A 25,851-nucleotide genomic window follows, 5' to 3' on the forward strand; every position below is an offset into this window, starting at 1 on the left:
TCACTGATGACAACACCCAGTGACTGTATGTTTCTGTAAAGTTAAAATATGTCTTACATATTGAAGAATGAGTGGATGTACAAGTGTCTGGATGAAGGATTTAGTAGGTGCATGACTGACTGTATGAGAGAATGATTAAATGTGTCTCACTGAGTGCATGGGTTAGTGACTAAACTGTCTTAATTTGGCAATCATTATATATGTTGTTCTGTAAACTGCTGCATGCTTAAATCAGTAGCTATATGAGTAACTATATGGGTTATTGAATGGTTGCCCAAGTATTTGTATGGGAGACTGAGTATGTGTGTGGGTGGCTGGGAGGTGTATGACTCTGTGCATAGATGTGTGAGCAGTTGATTCACTAAATGAATGGGTTCAAAAGTGCATGTGGAAACAGCTGTATGGGCGGTTGACTGAGTGCATGAGTGTATTGGTGAGTGAATGGATATCTCAGTGCTACATGTCAAAGTAAGTACATATGTAAAACACAGTCCATGTGAGAGTTGACATATATAAATAACTGAACATAAGTGCCAGTGAATGTGAGAGTGGCTGTATGGATCATTGTGAACTTGTATCAGGGATTTTATAAGAGAGTAAATATGTGTTAGTATATGTTTGAATAAGTAAGGTGTGTATAACTGTATAGTTGAGGAAATGGAGGTGTGATTAATTTTTTGCATGACTGACTAGGTGTGTGAGTAACTCCATGGATAAGTGACAGTCTGTGAGTGTCTGTTTATACTGATTGTATCTAAGGTTATATTAGAGTCTGAAGATGTTCATTGTATTATCACATAAATGATATCATCAGTGATATGATCAGTAATGTAAAATGAGATGTCAGTGATGTCATCAGTGATGTCATCAGTGATGTCATCAGTGATGTCATCAGTGATGTCATTTGAGATGTCAACAGTGATGTCATCAGTGATGTCACTGACCATGTCATGAATGATGTAATATGTGACATCATTAGCAGTGGATTGCGGGTGCGGGATATATAGTTAGTGCAACTAACTATATATGGAATTTCAATGGTTTTGTGCGAGTAAAATAAGGTTTAGTAAATGCTAATCCCTAACTATATATGGTTTATAACCTATGGTTTTTTCAGTGAATTTTCAAGGTTTTGTAAATGCAAATTCCTAACTATATATGGTCTATAACCTATGGTTTTTTCAGTGAATTTCATTGGTTTTTTAAAAGCTAATATCTATAGCTGTAAAATATATTCTTTATTACGTGACGTATCACGTAGCCCGTGAGACGCCTCATGATGCATCGCATAACCGTGACGTATCGTCTCTGCAGCGCAAACAAAACCCGTAACGTAAGCGCGCCAGAGCACAATTAAAGATATATATATATATTTTTAACCTTAATTAGACAAAATCCACACGTGCACATATCACAAACGTTCCAAAAACACAATATGTCGGACTCCCGTTACGCTGCCGGTTAGCTGCCCGGTTAACGTACCGGAAAGCACCTCTACCGCGAAAAATCGCATTTTTTTTTCTTTTGCCCCGCGGGGAACTTTAATAGCCCCCTCATCAATCCTAGGGGTTCAGGAGGGGTCTACCTTACCCCTTTCCTTCATTTACAACTTTTTTTTTTCCACCTCTTGTCTCTCGATCCCACCGAGAGACAAGATGGCGGCCGCTCCAGACTGTTTACAATGTTAACAGCCAATCAGCTTCTCCTCAGACTCCCGTTACGCTGCCGGTTAGCTGCCCAGTTAGCTGCCCGGTTCGCGTACCGGGACTGGCCTCTACGGCGGAAAATCGCATTTTGTTTTGTTTTTTTTTGCCCCGCGTGGCTCTATAATATCTCCCTCATCAATCCTAGGGGGTCAGAAGGGGTCTACCTTGCACCCTTTCCTTCATTTCCCCCTTTGTTTTGGCCTCCTCTTGTCTCTCGATCCTACCGAGAGACAAGATGGCGGCCGCTCCGGACTGTTTACAATGTTGACAGCCAATCAGCTACTCCTCAGACTCCTGTTACACTGCCGGTTAGCTGCCCGGTTAGCTGCCCGGTTAGCTGTCCGGTTCGCGTACCAAGACGCCTCTCTACGGCGAAAAAAATCGGAATTTTTTTTTTTTTTTTGCCCCGCGTGGCTCTATAATATCCCCCTCATCAATCCTAGGGGGTTAGAAGGGGTCTACCTTGCCCCCTTTCCTTCATTTCCCCCTTTGTTTTGGCCTCCTCTTGTCTCTCGATCCTACCGAGAGACAAGATGGCGGCCGCTCCGGACTGTTTAGAATGTTGACAGACACCGGAGAGCCAATCAGCTTCGCTTCGCAAAGTTCCGTTACGCGAAAAGTACGCGAACCGGAGCGCTGCCCGGAGCTCTGTCACAGATATATATCTTATTTTGAACGTTAATTTCTCAAAATCCACTGGAGCACATATATTGAGACCTAGCAAAGGCACATCGGGCTAACAGTCCCTACAATTTTGCCAAGTTTCGTGCAAATCCATTCAGCCGTTCGAGCTAAAAGTGAGGCCAACCGCCCTATGGAAAAATGAATGGGAAAAACGCGTTTTGGGACCCCCCTTTTTTCTCGGCCCCCACTTGACGAACCCCCCCCCAAATTTTTAGGGGCTGCTCAGAAACAAAATGTATTTACAAAAGGGGGTGGTGATGAACAGAGTGTCTGAATTGAGCAGACCACTCTTACCCAGTCCAAAGATCAGGGCTTGATCCATCACCGTTATTTATCTCACTGCCCCATCCCAGCTCAGAACATGGCTATATGCAAATCAGTCTGTCCCTGGCCCAGTGCATCATGGGAACAGGGCAGACTAAACTACCAAGCCAATTCTTTACCAGAAAGGAGACAAGCTACCGGGGACCGGTTTCTGGCATTTCAGCCTCTTCGGCCCGGCTTGCTTGAATCCTGATGGAGCAGTGAGAAAGGGACTCATGTCTGAGTATACCCTGCCACACCTATAGTGGCCAAAATCGATTTACAAAAGGGGGTGGTGAGGAACAGAGTGTCTGAATTGAGCAGACCACTCTTACCCAGTCCAAAGATCAGGGCTTGATCCATCACCGTTATTTATCTCACTGCCCCATCCCAGCTCAGAACATGGCTATATGCAAATCAGTCTGTCCCTGGCCCAGTGCATCATGGGAACAGGGCAGACTAAACTACCAAGCCAATTCTTTACCAGAAAGGAGACAAGCTACCGGGGACCGGTTTCTGGCATTTCAGCCTCTTCGGCCCGGCTTGCTTGAATCCTGATGGAGCAGTGAGAAAGGGACTCGTGTCTGAGTATACCCTGCCACACCTATAGTGGCCAAAATCGATTTACAAAAGGGGGTGGTGATGAACAGAGTGTCTGAATTGAGCAGACCACTCTTACCCAGTCCAAAGATCAGGGCTTGATCCATCACCGTTATTTATCTCACTGCCCCATCCCAGCTCAGAACATGGCTATATGCAAATCAGTCTGTCCCTGGCCCAGTGCATCATGGGAACAGGGCAGACTAAACTACCAAGCCAATTCTTTACCAGAAAGGAGACAAGCTACCGGGGACCGGTTTCTGGCATTTCAGCCTCTTCGGCCCGGCTTGCTTGAATCCTGATGGAGCAGTGAGAAAGGGACTCATGTCTGAGTGTACCCTGCCACACCTATAGTGGCCAAAATCGATTTACAAAAGGGGGTGGTGATGAACAGAGTGTCTGAATTGAGCAGACCACTCTTACCCAGTCCAAAGATCAGGGCTTGATCCATCACCGTTATTTATCTCACTGCCCCATCCCAGCTCAGAACATGGCTATATGCAAATCAGTCTGTCCCTGGCCCAGTGCATCATGTGCCATTTTCCTGAAAATTTCAGCCAATTCCGTCCACAAACGCCAAAGTTATTAGACATAGAATTTTCAAAAATCCCATAGAGAAAAAATCCTAACTATATATACCTACTGGCTATCGCCAGTAGGTAATATATGTATATATATATACAGGAAGATCTGTATCACTTTTTGTAAAGGTTAACAACTTACAGACTCCGTGGTTAGATAGATATATTTGAACTATATAGCAACATTCAGATTGTGAGCTGTGCTTCCAGCATGCCACATTTAATGATTCAACATAATAATTATGTCTCTGTCCGACACCCAGATCAGATTTATTTACATCTCTCTTTTTCCTTTTTTCCTTTAAACTGTTAATAACGGGGATGGACCTTGGTTCTCCCGGTGAAAATTCAGTCACTTTATTGAGTTATTTTGAAAGTGGGTCACATAGGGGTTGCCATCTATTCTTTGATGTCCCCGATTTTGAGGTTAGTTGGACTTAGAAAATGAGAGGATTCGAAACTGCATCCAAATATTTTGCGTAATATTGCACATTTTTGCGTGATGTTGCACATGAGAGTGTCAAGTTTACAACAAGCCATTACACTTTGATAAAATGTAATGTAAGGATGAAATTACATATACATCTTTCTATCCAAACATAATAGTTTTTAAGTATGTATAGTTGTACTTTTAAACCTGTATTGGTGGAAGAAGGCAATGGACTTTTGCATGTTTTATTGAAGTTGGTTTTATATCTATTTATATTGTAAATAGGATATAATATACATTTTGGGATATTGCAATATATTTATTGGCATTATTTTGCACATACTAAATAAGCGCAAGCACATCACACTTTATTGCGGTTTAGGTGAATCGAAGAAAACAAGCATTCATGCTGATATTAAACAAATGGATGACATCCATATGAAATAACAACATATTATTCCAACTACTTACAAACTTAACCATGGTTAATTTACGGTGTATTGAAATGTGACCTACGAGTATTTCTTTTATGTTTATTATTTGTGCATCACATGGTGTATATGAATTGGTTTAAAAAGAGGGCATGATGGGAAATATTTTTTATGTGAGCAAGGGCAACCGCCCGAAACGCGTCATCTGCTAACGCTGCTGTGGCCTCCATGTGAATAAAGTACCTTTTGCCAGCACCTTTGGGATTCGTTGGTCTTTTCCTTGAGCAGAAAAATACTGGTGATTCAAGGTGAACCTACATCGCTTGATATATATATATAAAACAGGAACAGCGCACTCAGCAGCCGAGGAGGAAGGGCCAGTGCAGTACTCCAATGGGAGAGGACGAACAAAGATTTAAACAGGCCCTCAGGTGTGTCATCGCTGCTGGGGAGAAACGGGCACTGAAGAAAGCAGAAAGGCTGAAACGTGTCTGCCCTGTGCAGTGGTTTCTGGGCACAGCAATCCCCTCTGAAGTGATTTTAAAAGGACATTACTTACTCCTTTGTCTGCGCTTGCAAAATTGGCAATAAACATCATCCCCTGTCATACGAGTGGACTCGGACCCATTCTTTCGGGAGTGGGATTGGACCTAATATATATATATATATATATATATATATATATATATATATGACTCTCCAACTTGTCTTCAAAAGTGCTTCATTGCACTGACAGGTATGCAGACTACAAAATAACGCCAAAGTCAGTCTTCAATTTTCGAAATGATTTATTCCATTGTGGTGCAAGCCATCAGACGCGTTTCGGACATGACGTACTTGCTCACTGATGGGGAGTGATTGAGCAACCACCATTATATAGAGACTTTGCACACAAAACGCGCGCCATTGCTAGAGCCTCAAATCAACATAAACATAGGACTGTGCTGCCACATAAGGTCCTTAAAATTATGTTAATGAAGGCGCCATTTTAAGACATGTTTTTAACTATTAGAAACAGTATTAAACTTTGGTTCTGACTTAGGCACATGCCAATTTGATGTTGCATAAATAAGGAATGACAATAAAATTATATCAATATACCAAATTCATGATAGATGCCATGTAAATTACTTAAATGTAAGAAACTGCCCGTAAAACTGCAAGCTTTCAACACGTACATATTAGTAAAATACAAACATGCAATGTTTCCATTAGACAACTCATTCTAATAATTAAAACCTGGAAATACAGGGTTATGGGTAGATATGGTGCATTAAGGTACATTTCATAAACTGTACAAATACCATTATGGGACTTCGAATAAAGTACACCTCGATGCTACATTGCAAATCTATCCACATTCAGTGGGAACCCCTCAGGCTAATGTCTAATGTCATGTTCTATGGTGATCTGAGTCGTCTTGTTAATTTAGTCATGTACGTATAAAAACGATATAAACTTATACATTTATGTCATCATTGATAACAACTATAATAACAATTCATTCTGATAGCTGGTTGTGACGGGCATTAAGAACAATGCTAGGCTCAAATGCTTTAAAAATGAGATGTCCTAAAATGCCTTTCCGCTATTTTATGCAAAATGGCCATGTGAGTGCGTTCGCGTATTACCAAATTGACGGTGCTCTAAAGTGATTGGTGCAAATGTGGAGACTCGTTGACATCATCGAGAACCCCAAGAATAAGTGCAGAGTGCTTAATGGTGAATGAGTGAATGAATAATAAATTCATATCCCTGTTATAAAAATTGTTTTTTTTTATATTTCAGCTCTAATCTGCCTGAAAGTGTCAAGGTTAGTTAAAAAAATGTATTTCATTATAATTGGCACTGAGATACGGAACTTCTGTCAACATGGGGTGAAAAAATATGCCTAATTCGCTGTTATCGGATCAATTCAACAAATTATTTGAAAATGTCATCATAAAAAATTATGAAGGTCCTCCCACATGTTCAAACCTCCCGGGGTCTTACTATTCAGAAGCACAATGTATTTAGATTTGAGCTGTCTGAGACGTTTTTCATTGTCTCCCCCTTTCTTGCTTGGGGTGACAGCATCGATAACAAAATACCTTAAATGGCTCAGGTTTTGCCCATGGACATTCTGAAAATGCCGAGCTACTGGGTAGCTTTGATCGGCATTTACTATCGCCCTTAAGTGCTGTAGGATGCGTAAATGAACGGGTAATTTTGTGCTGCCTATGTAAGTGAGATCACTGCTACATTTTAGAACATATACCGCTAGTTCGGTGCGGCATGTATAATGTGCCTTCAAAGTGACGGGCATGTTATCAAATGGGATTGGATAGGTGGTCATATTTATCCCAAACTTGCATGCCCTGCATGAGCTGCAACGAAACAAAACCTTACGTGGAGACAGCCAATTCTCCCCTTTGAGTGTTTCTGGACTGCTAACCACTAGATCATTGCGCATCGCATATGCACGTCTGTATGTGACCGTGGGAGTTTTAGGCATGATTTCTTTTAGTACGTGGTCTGTAAGGATGATGGGCCACTGTTGTTTGACCAATTTAGTTATTTGGCGTGCTTGGCGGCTATACCCTGTAATGAGGCGTATGGTGTTGTTATCATTGCCTTCTGCTGGTGTCAATGGGTTTGTTCTAGTAGGATCTAACAGATCTTGGCGATTTATGCGGTTAGCTTTCGCCATACTCACATCCAATCTTTTCTGATTGTAACCTCTGGCCATTAACCTTCTTTTACATTCTTGTTGATGTTTGTTTCTAAGCTCAGGGGTACTGCAAGATCTGTAGTTCCTTAGAAATTCCCCATAGGGGATAGCCGTGATGGTATGTTGTGGGTGAAAACTTTTTGCGTGCAGAATAGTGTTTCCTGCACTTGATTTCCTGAACAGGCTGGTGGTTATCTTATTATCCACTATATTGATCTGCACATCTAAAAAAGTTGCCTCATGGTCACTATTGCTAGCCGTGAATTTTAGATTCAATTGATTGTCATTAATATCATTCACAAAATCCCTGGCTTGTTGCATAGTGCCTCGCCAAATCACAAAAACATCATCGATGTATCTCCAATAACTTACGACATGGTTTCTCCAGCTAGTTGCATGTTGCACTTTGAGGACATGTTCCTCCCACCACCCCACGTGGAGCCCCGCGTAGGTCGGAGAAAAACATGTCCCCATGGCCACCCCTCTTAACTGTTTAAATACAGTGTTGTTAAATAAGAAAACATTGTTGTTAAGACACTTGTCGATCATTGCATCAAGCATTTTGTTATGCTGGTATAATTCTATGGGGCGTTGGTCTAGGTAATGCTTGACTGCTCTGATACAATCAGCATATGCAATGCTCGTATACAGTGTCGATATGTCCATTGTCACAAGTAAAAATTCATCAGACCAGGTGCATTGATTTAAAAGGTGCAGAAATTCCGTAGTGTCTTTGATGTAGGCTGGTAATGAGACAACAAATTCTTGTAAATAAAAGTCTATATATTTAGATGTATTCTCGAAAACGCTATTTATTGCTGACACAATGGGCCGGCCTGGCACTGGTGTCTGTTGTTTATGCACTTTCGGAATAAAATATATATTTGGCACCACAGGATGGACTTTGTGCAGAAATTTTAACTCATCCCTGGAAATCAATCCATCACGTTTCCATTGGTGCAAGTCTTTTGCATATGATTCCTGTATTTGTTTAGTAGCCTTCAGATCTGTTTTGGCATAGCAGAGTTCATCATTGAGGTGACGGTAAGCTTCCTCTATGTATTATTTTTTCCCCCAAAGCACAATATTACCGACCTTGTCCGATTGGTTAATGACGATCTTATGGTCATTTTTCAACTTTCGCATTAAGTTGTTATACGGCCTCAGTTTTATGTTGGGTGGTCTGTGCTGCTTCATTGTTTTTAATTGAAGTTTTTTGAGTTCCTCTGTTATCCTGTCCGCATAAATGTCTATGGCGTCCCTAGGCGTACTAGGATTAAACGTTGATGGTGATTTGAAATGACTATTGCATGCGCAGTGGCTGCATCCAAATGGGTCTCTGCATTTTGTTGGATTTATACGGCCGCCCGGTCGTGGAATGCAGCCCGCTGTTGTTACAGAGCAAGCCCACTTCACTACGGAGGGAAAAGTGGACGCAAACGTTTCTGGGGGCACTGCAGGGGTAGCCCCTTGAACACTCCATCAAGAACTGCAAAGCAAGGCAGGCAGACAAATGAGATTTGCCTTCATATCCACTTGGTTTTAATTTGCATCCATTTCGCTGGGAACACCCTACCTGATACGAGGACTACAGATCCCAGAAATGCCACTGACTGCTAATGCCCAGGGGGCGGGGACTGAGTATTAAGAAAGAGTGAGAGTTCCAGCAGGTGATGAATTTGCCACTGACGAAGAGAGCCCTTGCTCTCGAAATGCATTTGGCAGCTGATTAATTTGAAGAGCGTCACCTTTGTAACCCTGCTGGCAAGTTGTTGAAATAAAGGAGTTCACTACGGAGTTCGTGTGTGGCTGCATCCAAATGGGTCTCTGCATTTTGTTGGATATATATATATATATATATATATATTTATATATATATATATATATATATATATACATATAAATGTTGGGGGGGGACCGGAAATGCTTTTGATCACACTAGACGTTACAAATTTATATACATGCATACGCCATGAAGATAGCATTCCATCTATACAATGGTTTCTTAACAAGAAATCCTTGAAATTCTACAAACATAATGATATGCTGATATGCACGATAAGATTCTGTTTTTATAATAATATCTTTCTCTTTTCAGGCAAACTATACAAACAAACGTGTGGGACGGCCTTGGGCACGTGCTTCACCCCCGGCTGGTGGGAGAAGCACGTGGCCTGGGCCGATACCCATGATTGCTGGATGGAGAAGATCATGTTATGGGTAAGTTATATAGATGACCTCTTTGTTGTCTGGCTTGGTGATAGGTCCTCGGCTGAGGAGTACGTCTCCGCGCTGAACCACAATGATTGGAATCTAAGATTCATCAGTACCATCAGTGAGACTTCGGTCAAATATCTTGACTTAGAAGTTTTTTGTGGAGAATAACACTCTACAAACACAGCTGTATAGAAAGCCCACTGGGGGCAACGCCGTGTTGCACGCAGCGAGTCTTTCACCCAAAAAGCCTAGTACGAAACATGTCTGAAACAAAATTGTTCAGATGAGGGAGACTACCAAAAGGCGAAAGATGAGGATGAGGCAAGATTTAAAAACAAAGGCTATTCAGGTAACATCTTAAGGGAGGCTGCTGAAAAGGTGGCAAAGGTAGATAGAAAAAACCTACTGGCGGTAAAACCTAAAATCCAAAATGATGAACCTGCCAGAATGATTACTGATTTTAGTATCAACTCAGGAAAAGTAGAGCACATCTTTAATAAGAATTGGCACATACTATAAATTGATAATGTTTTAAGGAAACATCTCCCTGACCACCCTTTTATTACCTACAGACGCTGCCAATCTCTTGGGGATCATCTTGTACACAGTCACTTTACTGCTCTGCCAAAATCTCGCAATGCGATGAAGGTTATGGGTTTTTACCCATGCCTTCATTGTAAGGCATGTAAAATTAGTAAAAAGGTACTGACATACAAAGGAAGGCCAGAAGACACAAAACCTACAAGAGAAATCAGCAGATTTTTAAATTGCAATTCTGATTTCACTGTATATTGTTTGGAGTGCCCATGTGCAAAACGCTACATTGGTAGCACAATTCACCCTACAAAAAAACGAATACTCGAACACATGCGCGCCAATGCAAATAAATACAAAACGTACCCAGTCATGCGACACTTCGAACAACATCATCAAAGCAACAGGGACCTACAGACTTTCTATTGTCTAGATCAGGTGGACAGAAAAGAAAGGGGAGGAGACAGAGTGAAGGCACTCAGGATTTTAGAATGGAAATACATTATCGATCTCCAGACAAAGGCCCCTGTTGGGTTAAATAACGATGAAGAATTGTGGGTACATTTATAAGGGTGAAAAACACCAGGACTCTAAAAATAATAGATACCATCAAACATTGAACATAACAAGTGACACCAACAACACAACATAGGATCTGCGACTTACTATTGTTACCAATGAGGTACTTAATAGAAAGATCAAAAAAAGAATAAAGTGGTCTATCAACCTCGAAATGATACTGAGACGCCATCACATTCAGGGCTAGATAGGAAAGTTGGGGAGAACAGCATGGTGGGGGCTATTAAATAAAAATATATAAATTGACAAATCCAAGTGGTAGAATGTAATGTATGCAATGTCAATGAAAAAAATGCAATATTGTAAGTAGTATTCCCAGCCCTATGAAATTAATACAAATGTTTCTTTCTCCCCAAAACTGTTTTTATCACAACTGCACATAGCACTTTTTCAAACGACATTTCAATGATTTGCACTTTATGGAACATGTTCTAAGATGACCACACTAACTGAACTGTGAAATTAATTGGAGTCCATCATTACTGTTTACATAGATCTTGTGAGGCTTCACGATATGAAATTGTCGTTTGTTTTGCACAGAAACCTAACATTAACAAAGCTGCAAGGTGAAACGTTTCTGTTGGGGGGTTGAGGGGTCTGCAATAAAGCACTTTGTAATGGATACCAGTGTGCTCTCCTCATTCGGCATTTGAGAAAATTTGCCCATAGTTTCCTATATATACGCCACTTCAAAACACACCATCAGAGCAATAACAAAGAACTGATATATTATGTGGTGGATGCTATCACAGCGAGCAGAAGGGGAGGTAACAGGGAGGCCAAACTGCGTAAAATGGAAACCAATTATATTTGAAATTCAATAGCAAACAGCCGGGAGGATTGAACCTCACGGAGGACTTATATGTGTTTGCATTAGGGTAGATAAGATCAGAATCCCTCCTCAGTAAAGAAAGGAAGCATTAAAGGAATACTCATAAATGGTTATAATGATGTACATAAATGAATTCAATATACTTATTTATTTATTTATAATGAGAAACATGTTTTATTGAATTTTAGGATATTTATGGTTTTAAAATCATATTATCTCCTTATATACACAAAAAAATGTATTCCTCAAAAATGCACTACGGTAACATTTAATGGACACGATGTGTACAACAACAATGGTCATTTAAACACATTACGAGTCTACATAAATGCTAATATAAAATACAATAAGAGAAAATATATAATTGGACAATATCACTCCACCTAACTGCTATATCCCCTAAACCAATCAACTAAAAGAGAAAAACAAATTCGAGGGAAACTAAAGGTTCAGCAGACCCCACTAGTATCTCACTAAGGTCCAGAGGTATACTATCAATGTTAACAAATGATCTCAATATGTAATTTCTAATGAAAACCTTAATTCTCAGCAAACCCAGCTTTTTAAGTCAAGATATTATTAGTTGGGTCACGAATAGATTTTGGGAAGAATATATTAGAACCAACATACATAGGAGAGGGAGGCAACACTGGAAGCAAACACAGAACGAATGGATAAAGGATTTTAGGCTCAGTCCTACTTTTAAATGTTAAGTTTACATAACTTTTATCAGCACGTAAATGCACTTTCACACATTGGGATAATTTTGGTTATCACACATGGAAAGACTAGGTTGATTACATTTTTGTAACAATATGATCAAGGGATTTAACCCACAATTTTTAGTGTTTATTAAATGTTGAAAAAATCGTATCAGGATTTAACCTGAGATTTTTATCAAAAATATATATACAAAAATGTATTATGGCATAATTTTATACGATAATAATGTTTTTATACGTATGAGTAAATCGTACCTGTATTTTAGGGAACGATATGCCTCCAGGTAACTGCGAGTCTTTCCTCTATATTCATGCTTGTAATTGGCAAATCATGAAGCAGCACTGTGCACTTTAAATAATCATGAAAGATGTTGTTACGCTGTCATGTGATCAAGGCTCTGTGCCGAAACGTTATGGCGACAGCTGAATAAAAACTAACCAGCATCCGAAATTTTGGTCCGTGTCTGTGTCCGCAGGCGTAGTCGTGGAGAGAGCGATTGCGGGAGGTGACGGTGGTTGTGTCATGTATATATATATATATATATATATATATATATATGTATATATATATATATATATATATGTATATATATATATATATATATATATATATATATTATATATATATATATATATATTACCTACTGGCGGTCGCCAGTAGGTATATATAGTTAGTATTTTTTCTCTGTGGGATTTTTGAAAATTCTATGTCTAATAACTTTGGCGTTTGTGGACGGAATTGGCTGAAATTTTCAGGAAAATGGAACATTTTGTTTCTGAGCAGCCCCTGACAATTTGGGGGGGTTTCATCAAGGGGGGGCCGAGAAAAAAGGGGGGTCCCAAAACGCGTTTTTCCCATGTTAATTTCCATAGGGCGGTTGGCTTCACTTTTAGCTCGAACGGCTGAATGGATTTGCACGAAACTTGGCAAAATTGTAGGGACTGTTAGCCCGATGTGCCTTTGCTAGGTCTCAATATAAGTGCTCCAGTGGATTTTGAGTAATTTAGGTTCAAAAAAAGATATATATCTGGGCGGAGCCTAACCACACATCTGATCTGATTGGCTGTCAGCACTTCATCCAAGAAGTGTTGGCAGCCATCTTGGGACCAATATACATGATAGCACCTCAGTAAAAAGCATTGTAGTTAATAGAGGGTTTTAGGACTTTAGTTACATTATAAATCATTTGTTGATGGTACCATACTCGTTTTAGGAATTGTGGTGGGTTCTAAGGTGATTTTACCATGTGAAAAAACCTTCTGCTGTGATATCATGAATATTGTTTGAAAGAAAACTAATATCTCATGATTTCCCACAGTGGTTTGGAAGGGGATCTATAAGCTAAACTGAAAGCATATTTTCTGTAAATTCACATTATCTTTCTCAGTCACGTGAAAATGAAGTCTGACACTCTCAGTAAAACATGTACATCCAACAAGGACAGAGACTGTCAGTTGATTCCTTTGTGTTCTACTGCAGCCTCCTAGAGTGTTCTAAAGAACAACTAGAGCGCTAACAGTCCTACTTATTACAAAGGTATGGCACACCTGAAGCCATCTTGATTGGAATAAAGTGGTAGCTCTTAAAACATTTAATTTAAAAAGAAACAACATGAGGGGGTATATTTTGCCATAGAAAGTATGATTAGTGCTGCAGAATGAAACATTAGGGCACATTTTGAGTGACTTCTCAAATCCTTTTCTATTTCATTAAAACATTCTGACATGCAGTCTCCCAAAATGGCCACCAGAGACAAAAGAGCCCAAATGTAGCCCAAATATCACCCAGATGTAGCCCAAGTATAGCCCAATGACAGAATGTCCCAGAGTGTTTTAAAGAACAACTAGAGCGCTAACAGTCCTACTTATTACAAAGGTATGGCACACCTGAAGCCATCTTGATTGGAATAAAGTGGTAACTCTTTAAACATTTAATTTAAAAAGAAACAACATGAGGGGGTATATTTTGCCATAGAAAGTATGATTAGTGCTGCAGAATGAAAAATTAGGGCACATTTTGAGTGACTTCTCAAATCCTTTTCTATTTCATTAAAACATTCTGACATGCAGTCTCCCAAAATGGCCACCAGAGACAAAAGAGCCCAAATGTAGCCCAAATATCACCCAGATGTAGCCCAAGTATAGCCCAATGACAGAATGTCCCAGAGTGTTCTAAAAGAACAACTAGAGCGCTAACAGTCCTACTTATTACAAAGGTATAGCACACCTGGAGCCATTGTGATGGGAATAAAGTGGTAACTCTTAAAACATTTAATTTAAAAAGGAACAAAATGAGGGGGTATATTATGCAATAGAAGGTATTATTAGTGCTGCAGAAAGAAAAATTAGGGCACATTTTGAGTGACTTTTCAAATCCTCTTCTATTTCATTAAAAAATTCTGACATGCAGTCTCCCAAAATGGCCACCAGAGACAAAAGAGCCCAAATGTAGCCCAAATATCACCCAAATGTAGCCCAAGTATAGCCCAATGACAGAATGTCCCAGAGTGTTCTAAAGAACAACTAGAGCGCTAACAGTCCTACTTATTACAAAGGTATGGCACACCTGAAGCCATCTTGATTGGAATAAAGTGGTAACTCTTAAAACATTTAATTTAAAAAAGAACAAAATGAGGGGGTATATTTTGCCATATGAATTATGATTAGTGCTGCAGAAAGAAAAATTAGGGCACATTTTGAGTGACTTCTCAAACCCTCTTCAATTTCATTAAAAAATTCTGACATACAGTCTCCCAAGATGGCCACCAGAGACAAAAGAGCCTAAATGTAGCCCAAATATCACCCAGATGTACCCCCAAGTATAGCCCAATGACAGAATGTCCCAGAGTGTTCTAAAGAACAACTAGAGCGCTAACAGTCTTACTTATGACAAAAGTATGGCACACCAGAAGCCATCTTGATTGGAATGAAGTGGTAAGTCTGAAAACACTCAATTTAAAAAGGAACAACATGAGGGGGTTAATTTTGCCATAGAAAGTATGATTAGTGCTTCAGAAAGAAAAATTAGGGATCATTTTGAGTGACTTCTCAAATCCTCTTCTATTTCATTAAAAAAATTCTGACATGCAGACTGAAACATGCACTTTGAATACCAGCAGCAGACGTCCCTGGTGAGCAGTAGCTTTACTACAGTGATCTAATGTGCAACTAGAGTGCTAACATTCAGAATTTATGGCAAATGTGTGACACATCTGAATGCCTTCTTGATGGAACCAAAGTAAACAAGCATTGAAAATGCAATAGATCTCGCCCTCCTTTAAGTTAAAGCCATTCTGTTTGTAATGAGGTGGCTTTTTAGCTTTGCTTTTATTAGTGTTTTTTCAACTTTCATGTAAATAACATGCATCTGTATGCATATAAGTATATGTAAGCATGCATTTATGTTTGTATTATATAGTAGATGATATATGTTTATATGTAGTATATGTTTATATATGTATTAATAGGTTATAGACCTTATATCATAGGTTATAGACCATTAGTAGGTTAGCATTACAAAACCTTGAAAATTCACTGAAAAAACCATAGGTTATAGACCATATATAGTTAGGAATTAGCATTTACAAAACCTTGAAAATTCACTGAAAAAACCATAGGTTATAGACCATATATAGTTAGGAATTCGCATTTACAAAACCTTATTTTACTCACACAAAACCATTGAAATTCCATATATAGTTAGTTGCACTAACTATATATCGCGCACCCGCAATCCACTGCTGATGATGTCACATATTACATCATTCATGACATGGTCAGTGACATCACTGATGACATCACTGATGACATCTCAAATGACATCACTGATGACATCTCAAATGACATCACTGATGACATCACTGATGACATCTCATTTGACATTACTGATCACATCACTGATGATATCATTCATGTGATAATACGATGAACCTCTTCAGACTCGAATATAACCTAAATGCGAATTCCTAACTATATATGGTCTATAACCTATGGTTTTTTCAGTGAATATATATATATATATATATACTGTGAATATATATGACCACTGAAAAAAACAAAGTTTAAAGGTACACTATAGTTAAGTGAAATATGTCAGTTAGACATACCAAACCACTGAAAATCACCAGTTCTAGTTCTCAAGTAGCTATAACGGGTGCCCTAAAGTAACTAACTTGCGTACCTGCCATGCACAGTGTTGTGTTAAATGATGTAATTTCAGATGTTGCAGTGAGATTATCAGTGATATCACAGAACACGTCATGAGTGTTGTAACATAACAGGCAATTAGCAGTGCGTGGTGAGGGTGTGAGTAAGGTTACATTAGGGCACCAGTTCAAGTTACTTGATACACCTATAACTGGTGAATTTCAGTGGGTTTGTTAGTTTATAACTGTATGTTTTAACTGAAATTCTCTCCTAAATATAATGTTCCTTTAAGCATTGTTTTGTTCAGTGAATTTCTAATGTTTTTATTATTATAAAGAAAGAAATTATTATAATTCCTAACTCTAATGCCACTTTAACCTTTATTGTTTTTCTGCGAAGTTATATGGCTTTTTAATTGTAAAGTAAGGTATGACTTCCCATGCACGGTGTGGGGATTGGTGCAGGGCCTGACCTGCGGCTAATTACGCACAGGCACCCATCGCACTCAGTGCAAAGGTGAAGGGTTGGGCACGTACGGTTAACTATGTAATGTAACAATATAAAGGTTGTAATTTTAAAGTAAGGCAGGAACACCAAAATATAAAAAGTAGGCATATTTGCTTTATCAAGGGGTCAGCACATCAATAGATATTGTGTAAACGTATTGTCTTTGTCAAAAAGTTGTCAATAATTATAATCAAATATACATTTTTTGTATTCCGAATTTCAATGTTTATTAAGTGTTTGTCTTCAAATATTTTTAATAAAGCCTTACTAAAATTATTTTTTTAACCCTTTTTATTTTAATTCTTTTGGGTACCCCATGCTCACCCGGGGCCTCACCATGTTATCAATAGTTGTGCTGCAGGCAGAGCCCCAGGGTGCCATGGCCCCTGCCAACTCCCCAGTGACCAGCATGGCAGGAGACAGCCAATTTTTATTATTTTTTTTCAAGTGGGTGACCTGTTGTCCACTCAGGATACCCACAACATGTAAATTGTTGGAGGTTGCGAGGGGAGACCCACGGACACCATGGCCCCAGCCGTCCCCTGGTCAGAGCTGGATCTTTCTCTTTGCTCCCACCTGGATGGGAGCAATATCTTTCTCTGCTCCCGCCCGGGTGGGAGCAAAGTTGTGTTCCCTTCCCGGAAGAATGTGGGCAGCAAATAATGTTTTTATTCCCTGACTGAACTCTTCTGTGCAGGGAGCACCATTGTCCTGGGGGATGGGTTCCTGAGACACTAACAATATCAGGCCTCAGGGCATGGGGTCCCTGGGGCCTATCTTCGGCTGGGTAAGCAGGCCCCCTCCCACAAAAAACACACTGACTCCACGGACCCTGGTACCTGGGGCCTCACAGAGGCTCAGCAAGGTGGGCCACACGTCCACCTCCCTAAAATAAATCTTCCCTAGAGGATAGAGCGCCCGAGTCTAAAATGACTCCCCTCAATGTAATTAAAAGCGGCCCCAGGGGATGGGGTCCGCAGTGCCTAAAGTGGGCTGTGGGTGAGGGGCCGGATGCCCCACTCCCCTATGAATAGGAATGTGCTGACCCCATAGATCATGGCCCACCCCTGTGTGGCTGAGTTTTAAAATGCGCAGGAGCCAGCCTCTTTTTTTTAATCAGATTCGCAGATCTTCTGTGGATCCACGGTACAAACTAAAATAAAGAAAGATTAAAAAACTTTGTGAGCCTATCTTTGGAGTGCTGCCTCCTGTTTCCCGAATATTGCGGGGAGGGACTGTTGGAGCGGACATATATATATATATATATATATATATATATATATATATATATATATATATATATATATATATATATATATATATATATATATATATATATGTATATGTGTGTGTGTGTGTGAGTGTATATATATATATATATATATATATATATATATATATACATACATACATACATTTATATGTGTGTGTATGTATATTTTTAAATACAAGGAGATGATAGACGGAGTGCTGAAACTTTTCGGACACTCACCCCAGTCATAGATCTGGGTTGATCCATCATCGTTCTTTAGCTCACTTCGCCACCCCAGTTCAGACCCAGCTATATGCAAATCAGTCTTGACCCTGTGCCTCATTGGAACAGTTCAACCCGAACTGCCAAGCCGGGTCTTCCTTGGACCAGAAACAAGCATCCTGGGACCAGTTTCGGGGAACCATCCCTCATCAGCCAGGCTAGATTGAATCCAGTGGCAAAGTATGTATGTTTTTAGCCTGGGGAGGAGGCGAGGGATTCCCACCAGGCCTAGGTGGCAGGATATTCTTACCCTGACCCCTTATATATTTTCTAAACTTTTTTGAAAGGACAGAGGACTGAGACCTCAAACCCTAAATTGACTTCTGCCACATCTCTGTTGATGTGATAGGAGCTGATCGGATGTATGACGTTACAATGCATACTTTTACAATGCCTACCTTTACATCGCAAGTTTTACAATGCATACCATTACAACGCATAATTTTTTGGGGCGCTGGATAGTGAATAGTTTAACTTACTATTCCAACTCCAGTCCCCGTGGATGGTAGGGAAGGTGTTGGATAGTACATTAAACCTATTCCCTATCCTAGAGCGTCCCCCAGCGCTATGCGTTGTAATGGTTTGCGTTGTAAAAGTTGCGTTGTAATGGTAGTTCGTTGTAAAAGTTTCGTTGTAAAGACTGTATACCGAGCTGATCAGATCAAATCATTTGATCTGTTGGATCCGGGGATCGTCTGCAATATGATAAATATATACATTTTGAACCGTAGTTTCTTAAGAACTACTGAACTGATTTACACCAAATCACAAAAAGCGTGCTTTCTGGACCAAGATCTAGCTTTCTGCCACATTTGGTGTAATTCTGTTCCCCTTTTTTCTCAACACCCACTTGATGGATCAGCCCGAAACTTTCCAGGAAAGAGCTGAGATGGATGAGACTTTGATTCGAAAATTTAAGTAAGATGTGTCAAATGGCACCAAAGATATAAGCAAACCAAAAAATCTATTTCTCTGGAAAAGTAGTCCTAACTATAGCTTCCCAGTGGCTACTGCCACTGGGTAATATATATGTGTGTATACATACATATATATATTTTTAAGATGCTTCAAAACAAACATATGGCACAGCATCTGCAACTTACTAATATCCTCTCCAGCGACACAGCGGTGATCATAAAAGAAGACTGGGAAACTCTCCAAAGGACTAGGAGAGAATGAAAAACATTTTGACTTCAGACGGAGGACCGTCCGCCTCAAATTGCTATGAATAAACTTACCATGGGTTGGTACGACGGAGGGATAGGTTTGCCTGATATTCGGCTGTACTACCATGCATCCCAATTGACGGATATTAACAACTGGGTGTTCGGCCCACATGACGATCCCAACTTCCGCACCGACCATTGGCTTATGGGACGGGCGCTAAATACCAACCCCGCAAACTTCACTTGACTGGTCTCACTGCTCATACGATTGAAATATGGCATGGAACTACGAAGAGACTGGGGTGGAATAATCGACTAACGAAAGCAACGCCTCTGTGGGAACCTGATATCCTGGGACGCCTCATCAGGTGCCCTGGGTTTGATAAGTGGGACATGATAGGAATCTCCACAGTGGGGGACATGTGGGTGAAGGGTAAACTGGCCACATTCTCCGACCTCCAGAACAAATACCAACTAGAGCCCACGGAGACGTTTAGATATCTCCAAATCAGACACACCATCTCCACGGCCTGGCTCTCCCTAATGTACAAAAAATTGGTAATTAATCAGATTGACCCCATGCATAAGCTCCGTACTTATTGGGAATCTGATCTGGGGGATATTGAAGAAGAAGATGGGAGAGACGCTCTCTCCTCTCCCAGAGAGGTAGGAATCCCCATGAGTCTCCGCCTTATACAACTCAATGTACGACACAACTATATTTTGATGCCAAGTTATTGTTCTGACTTGGGAGATGGCCAGATCCACTCTGTCTTCGACGCTGCAACCAAGTTGGCACCTTCATACACTTATTATTAAGCATGGGTGTAAAATCCGTTCAGTTCGCGGAATTTGTGGATTTTCTGCGATTTCGCGGTCCGCAAATCTCGCAAAATTGCAGAAAAAACTGCGAAATCGCGTGCGGGACGGATTTTCAAAAACTGAAGTACATGAAGCACTTACAGGGTTACAGCAGGTGCCCAAGTTTAAGCTAATTTCTTTGTAACCATTTACAAAATGGTTACAAAGAAATTAACTTCAACTTGGGCACCTGCTGTAACCCTGTAAGTGCTTCCTGAGCGGCGCCTCCAGAGTTGTTGCCTACTTGCAACTATTCTCTGACCCTGCTCTGACCCTCGAAGCAGGGTCAGAGAATAGTTACAAGTATGGCACAATGCTCCAGGCTGTCACAAAAATTAAACCACAACCGGAAGCACTTACAGATAAGGAAGCAGGTGCCGGACTTGAAGCCCAAATTCAGTAACACATTAACCAGCCCCCGGTTGAGGCTGGGCAGGTGTGCTTTCTCCCCATAATCTACAGTGGTGAACCAGAGGGTGCTGTGATGAACCAGAAGGTGCAGTTGTAAACCAGAGGGTGCTGTGATGAACCAGAGGGTGACAGTGGTGAACCAGAGGGTGGCAGTGGTGAACCAGAGGGTGCTGTGATGAACCAGAGGGTGGCAGTGATGAACCAGAGGGTGGCAGTGATGAACCAGAGGGTGACAGTGATGAACTAGAGGGGGGCAGTGGTGAACCAGAGGGTGGCAGTGATGAACCAGAGGGTGGCAGTGGTGAAACAGAGGGTGGCAGTGTTGAACCAGAGGGTGGCAGTGGTGAACCAGAGGGTGCTGCGATGAACCAGAGGGTGGCAGTGATGAACCAGAGGGTGACAGTGGTGAACCAAAGGGTGACAGTCATGAACCAGAGGGTGGCAGTGGTAAACCAGAGGGTGGCAGTGATGAACCAGAGGGTGGCAGTGATGAACCAGATGGTGGCAGGGGTGAACAGGAGGGTGGCAGTGGTGAACCAGAGGGTGCTGTGATGAACCAGAGGGTGGCAGTGGTGAACCAGAGGGTGGCAGTGGTGAACCAGTGGGTGGCAGTGATGAACCAGAGGGTGGCAGTGATGAACCAGAGGGTGGCAGGGGTGAACCAGAGGGTGGCAGTGATGAACTAGAGGGTGGCAGTGATGAACCAGGGTGTGACAGTGGTGAACCAGAAGGTGACAGTGGTGAACCAGAGGGTGCTGTGATGAACCAGAGGGTGGCAGTGGTGAACCAGAGGGTGCTGCGATGAACCAGAGGGTGGCAGTGATGAACCAGAGGGTGACAGTGGTGAAACAGAGGGTGACAGTCATGAACCAGAGGGTGGCAGTGGTAAACCAGAGGGTGGCAGTGATGAACCAGAGGGTGGCAGTGATGAACCAGATGGTGGCAGGGGTGAACAAGAGGGTGGCAGTGGTGAACCAGAGGGTGCTGTGATGAACCAGAGGGTGGCAGTGGTGAACCAGTGGGTGGCAGTGATGAACCAGAGGGTGGCAGTGATGAACCAGAGGGTGGCAGGGGTGAACCAGAGGGTGGCAGTGATGAACCAGAGGGTGGTAGTGATGAACCAGGGGGTGACAGTGGTGAACCAGAGGGTGACAGTGATGAACCAGAGGATGTTGTTATGAACCAGATGGTGGCAGGGGTGAACCAGAGGGTGGCAGTGGTGAACCAGAGGGTGGCAGTGGTGAACCAGAGGGTGCTGTGATGAACCAGAGGGTGGCAGTGGTGAACCAGAGGGTGGCAGTGGTGAACCAGAGGGTGGCAGTGATGAACCAGAGGGTGGCAGTGGTGAACTAGAGGGTGGCAGTGATGAACCAGAGGGTGGAAGTGATGAACCAGAGGGTGGCGCTGCTAAACTGCCCAGGAGCCCTGTGGGTGTGAGACCCCACGCTGCTGAGCTACCGAAAGGGTTGTGAGCCCACGCGCTACTGAACTGCCCGGGGCCCAGTGGGCGTGAACCGAGTGGGGCTGAACTGCCCCGGAACCCTCTCAGTGTGAAAATCATTTGTGCTCAATTGCCTGGGAGCCCTCTGGGTGTGAGCACACATTGTGCTAAGTGCCCCCCTGCCCCCAGTACATATATACCCGTACCGCACGGCACCATTATGCTCTTGCACCATGAAGTCTGGTGCCTGGATGCTCCTGATCCGGGTAGGTGGTACCACCATCTGGAGCATTCAAAATGTTAAGTCATAACTTGCTACACAGCACCAATAAACACGTGTCCCCCCTGGCACCAGTATGCGCATGTACCAGGCGTGGAGCACCCGCATGCCACTGCACCCTACTGCCCAGCACCAGCATATGCCTGTACAGGGCAGTTTAGTATGAGATGGGACATTGTCCAGCAGCAGCTGCATGCGCCTGAACCCACTGAGCAGGATCAGAATGGCTTTGTACCAACACACGCAGCAGAGCTATCTTGGACATCTGAAGGATTCTGGGGTCCTGTGCCAAACGTATTTTTGCATCCATGAGTTTCCCGAGCACCATCCCAGTGTAGCTCCTGTGACCAAGAGGCTGCTTTCTCCTCATCTGCTGCTCTGCTCGGTCTCTGACCCTTTATAAACAAGATGCATGTGAACTCGCATAGAAGCCCCACCTGTTTGGCCCCGTCCACCACACACTAGCTGTATGAAACATCTTCCCGCTCGTCCCCACTATAATGGCCTGCTCACTCAAGGGACCTCAGCGCCTTTTGGCGTGCTGGCAAAGTTACAGTCACATGTGGTCACATATTTGTGCAAATGGCACAAAACTCCGCGAGTTTGCGTGAAAATTCGCGAACTCGCTGATTTTTTGCCATTTTGTACGAATTCGCGGACCGCGAATTCGCAAATTTCGCACATACTTACTTATTATGGGAGTGTCCCGCATACAACACTATTGGGAGGGGGTCACCCGCCAACTGTCTAGTGCATGTAACCAACCTCTGAGTCCCTCGCCCAAGCTTTGTGTCCTCAACATATGGGAAGCTACTGACCTCTCTCAAATGGAACAGGCATGGGCCAGAATGGGATGGATGACTGCCAAGCATAATATTGCACAGAAGTGGGGGCAGGATGCCAGCCCGAAGGTAACGGACTGGGCGAAGGACATGGACGGGGGAATGACAGCTGAGAAAACTGTTTTAAGGGAAGGTGCTGCCCTAGGAAATGGGGCCATACGTGGGGAAAGTGGAACAAATATCGGGGGGACGTATGCATCTCCCCAACAGTGGAAATGAGGCGTGAAAGACCAGAACTAATGGCCCGCCTCACGAAAGATGATGTGCCCCCTCCATAGGCGATACGAAAGTGGATTAAGACTAGATCCCAATAAGCATTTTAAGATGTTGGGTGGGACACTTATCCAATTGAGAGTGGTAGTTACAATCGAGGACCCCCAGAGGGAGGGGAACGGAGACAACGTGTTACAGACTGTATGTATTGATTTGATGCCAAATTATTGTTTTCTGCAATTCAACCATTGCACTTTCACTATAAATCAAAACAGTAAAAAAAAAAAAAAACATTGTGACTAGATACGCCTCAAGTTCCTGACTGATTGAAGAAAGGCAGGACAAATTAACTATCACAATTTTCCTTGCAGGCAAATCTTTTGTAGTGGCTTTATAATAATAATAATACGTTATATACTGGCAAAAAACAGACTGGTTGTCATTGACTGTGCTTCTAATGATTTCACCCCTCGCCACAGGAAGACTTCCTGCTTGGTAGCCAATCTCCCAAAGGTGAGGGGACATCACCTGAAGTCAACACTTTCTGATGGAGGAGCTGGGAGTCTGCCTAAAGCTCACATGCCTGCTTCGAGAGAGAAAGAGTGTTCCTGGCCCTGCAGGAGGAGAGATCGTTCTGGAGGAGAGGCCTGTGTTTTCTTAGCAAGGGAACTCCCATAGAAATCTTACTGCCGCAAAAAGTGTGCCTGGATGGGGTAAAGTGCATTTCCATAGTCTAGATGGTGTTGTGTAGTTTCCACCGTACGTTAGGAACTGCACATTTTTGGACAGCATAAACTTATTGATGCTGCCAGGCTGATTCTATGACCCCCTCAGGATATGGTGTCCAATAGGCCAGCTGGCTAACAGAGCCACTATGAGTACCCCAAAACCTAGGTAGGTAGCAAATGGTTCTGCCAACCACCGAACATGACAACCCTGATCCCCCAGGAATGGTGATAGAACTTTTTTGCTCAGTCAATTGTGCTCTCTTTCTCAGAGAAAGATACAAGGAATACACAGTGGGACATTTTCAATGTTTATTGAACCAATGTGATTCTTGAATGAAATATATGTGCTGTAATAATCAATAGACAGAAGCAGATGAAAGTGATTAGAAGCACCAGGACAGTGATCAGAATAAAAAGCTCCACCATCGTGCTAATACAATGTATATATGCAGGCATATAAAACAGTATAAAAGAAAATTGAAAGCTGGTGTACTCCTACTATGCAGTCCCTAACCTAAGAGTCTAGGGTGGGTGTGTTCTGCCAAGAATCCCCGTACTGGATGATCCAACTCCGGTTACCTGAAGGGAAACAATGTAAGTCCCTGTCGTGGTCGCGAGCTGGACACCCCTGCAGAGATATTAGCAAGCTGCTGGGCCAAAGCTTCAGCGTGTAGAGACCTCGCCAATGACAGCAAAGCGTTCTTCTGACTAAACCTGGAAATGCTTGTTTATTTATAATGAAAAGCATCCTTGCGAGTCCCGTGCAAGCCTGCATTGTTATGGTTTGTAGACAGCCATGTCACCGCGTGGATGAAAAATAGAACAACATTTGCACAATGTGTGTCGAGGCCTTGTACAAGGAGTTTAAGGAGTAGTGATAATTTTAAGCGAAGCAGAATTTGTAAGAGAAGCAGTTTTAGAGAAACTAATCAACATTGTCACACACGCAAATGTGTGTAAACGGTTACTGTGTGAAAGGGAAGGCAATATGAGAAAAGTTTTCACCGTAAAAGATGGCAACATTGGTACATGGGCCTAACTTAGACACATAACAGTGGCTGGTGAGGAGGGCATGGGTTACTGTTCCCTGGTGCTTGTAGGAATCCACCTAAAGATCTTGAAAAGCATGCGGAGAGTGTGGAAGCAGGAAGAGGTGACTGTGTTGACCTGGTGCTCTATGGAGAGCTCACTGTCCAGGATGATGCCAATTTTGTGAGCATGGTTGGTGGAAGTAGGTGACGGTCCAAGTGTTGGCTGGCACCATGTGTCGTCCCATGGGGAGGTGTTGTTCACATAGTTGAGAACATTGGTCTTGTCTGTGTTCAGTTTCAGACAGTTGGATCTCGTGTAGTCTGCAAAGTTGGTCATGGCATTCTGGAAGTTGCATCTGATG

The sequence above is a fragment of the Lissotriton vulgaris genome, unplaced genomic scaffold (assembly GCF_964263255.1).
Source record: "Lissotriton vulgaris unplaced genomic scaffold, aLisVul1.2 SCAFFOLD_495, whole genome shotgun sequence".
In the NCBI taxonomy this organism is placed as follows: domain Eukaryota; kingdom Metazoa; phylum Chordata; class Amphibia; order Caudata; family Salamandridae; genus Lissotriton; species Lissotriton vulgaris.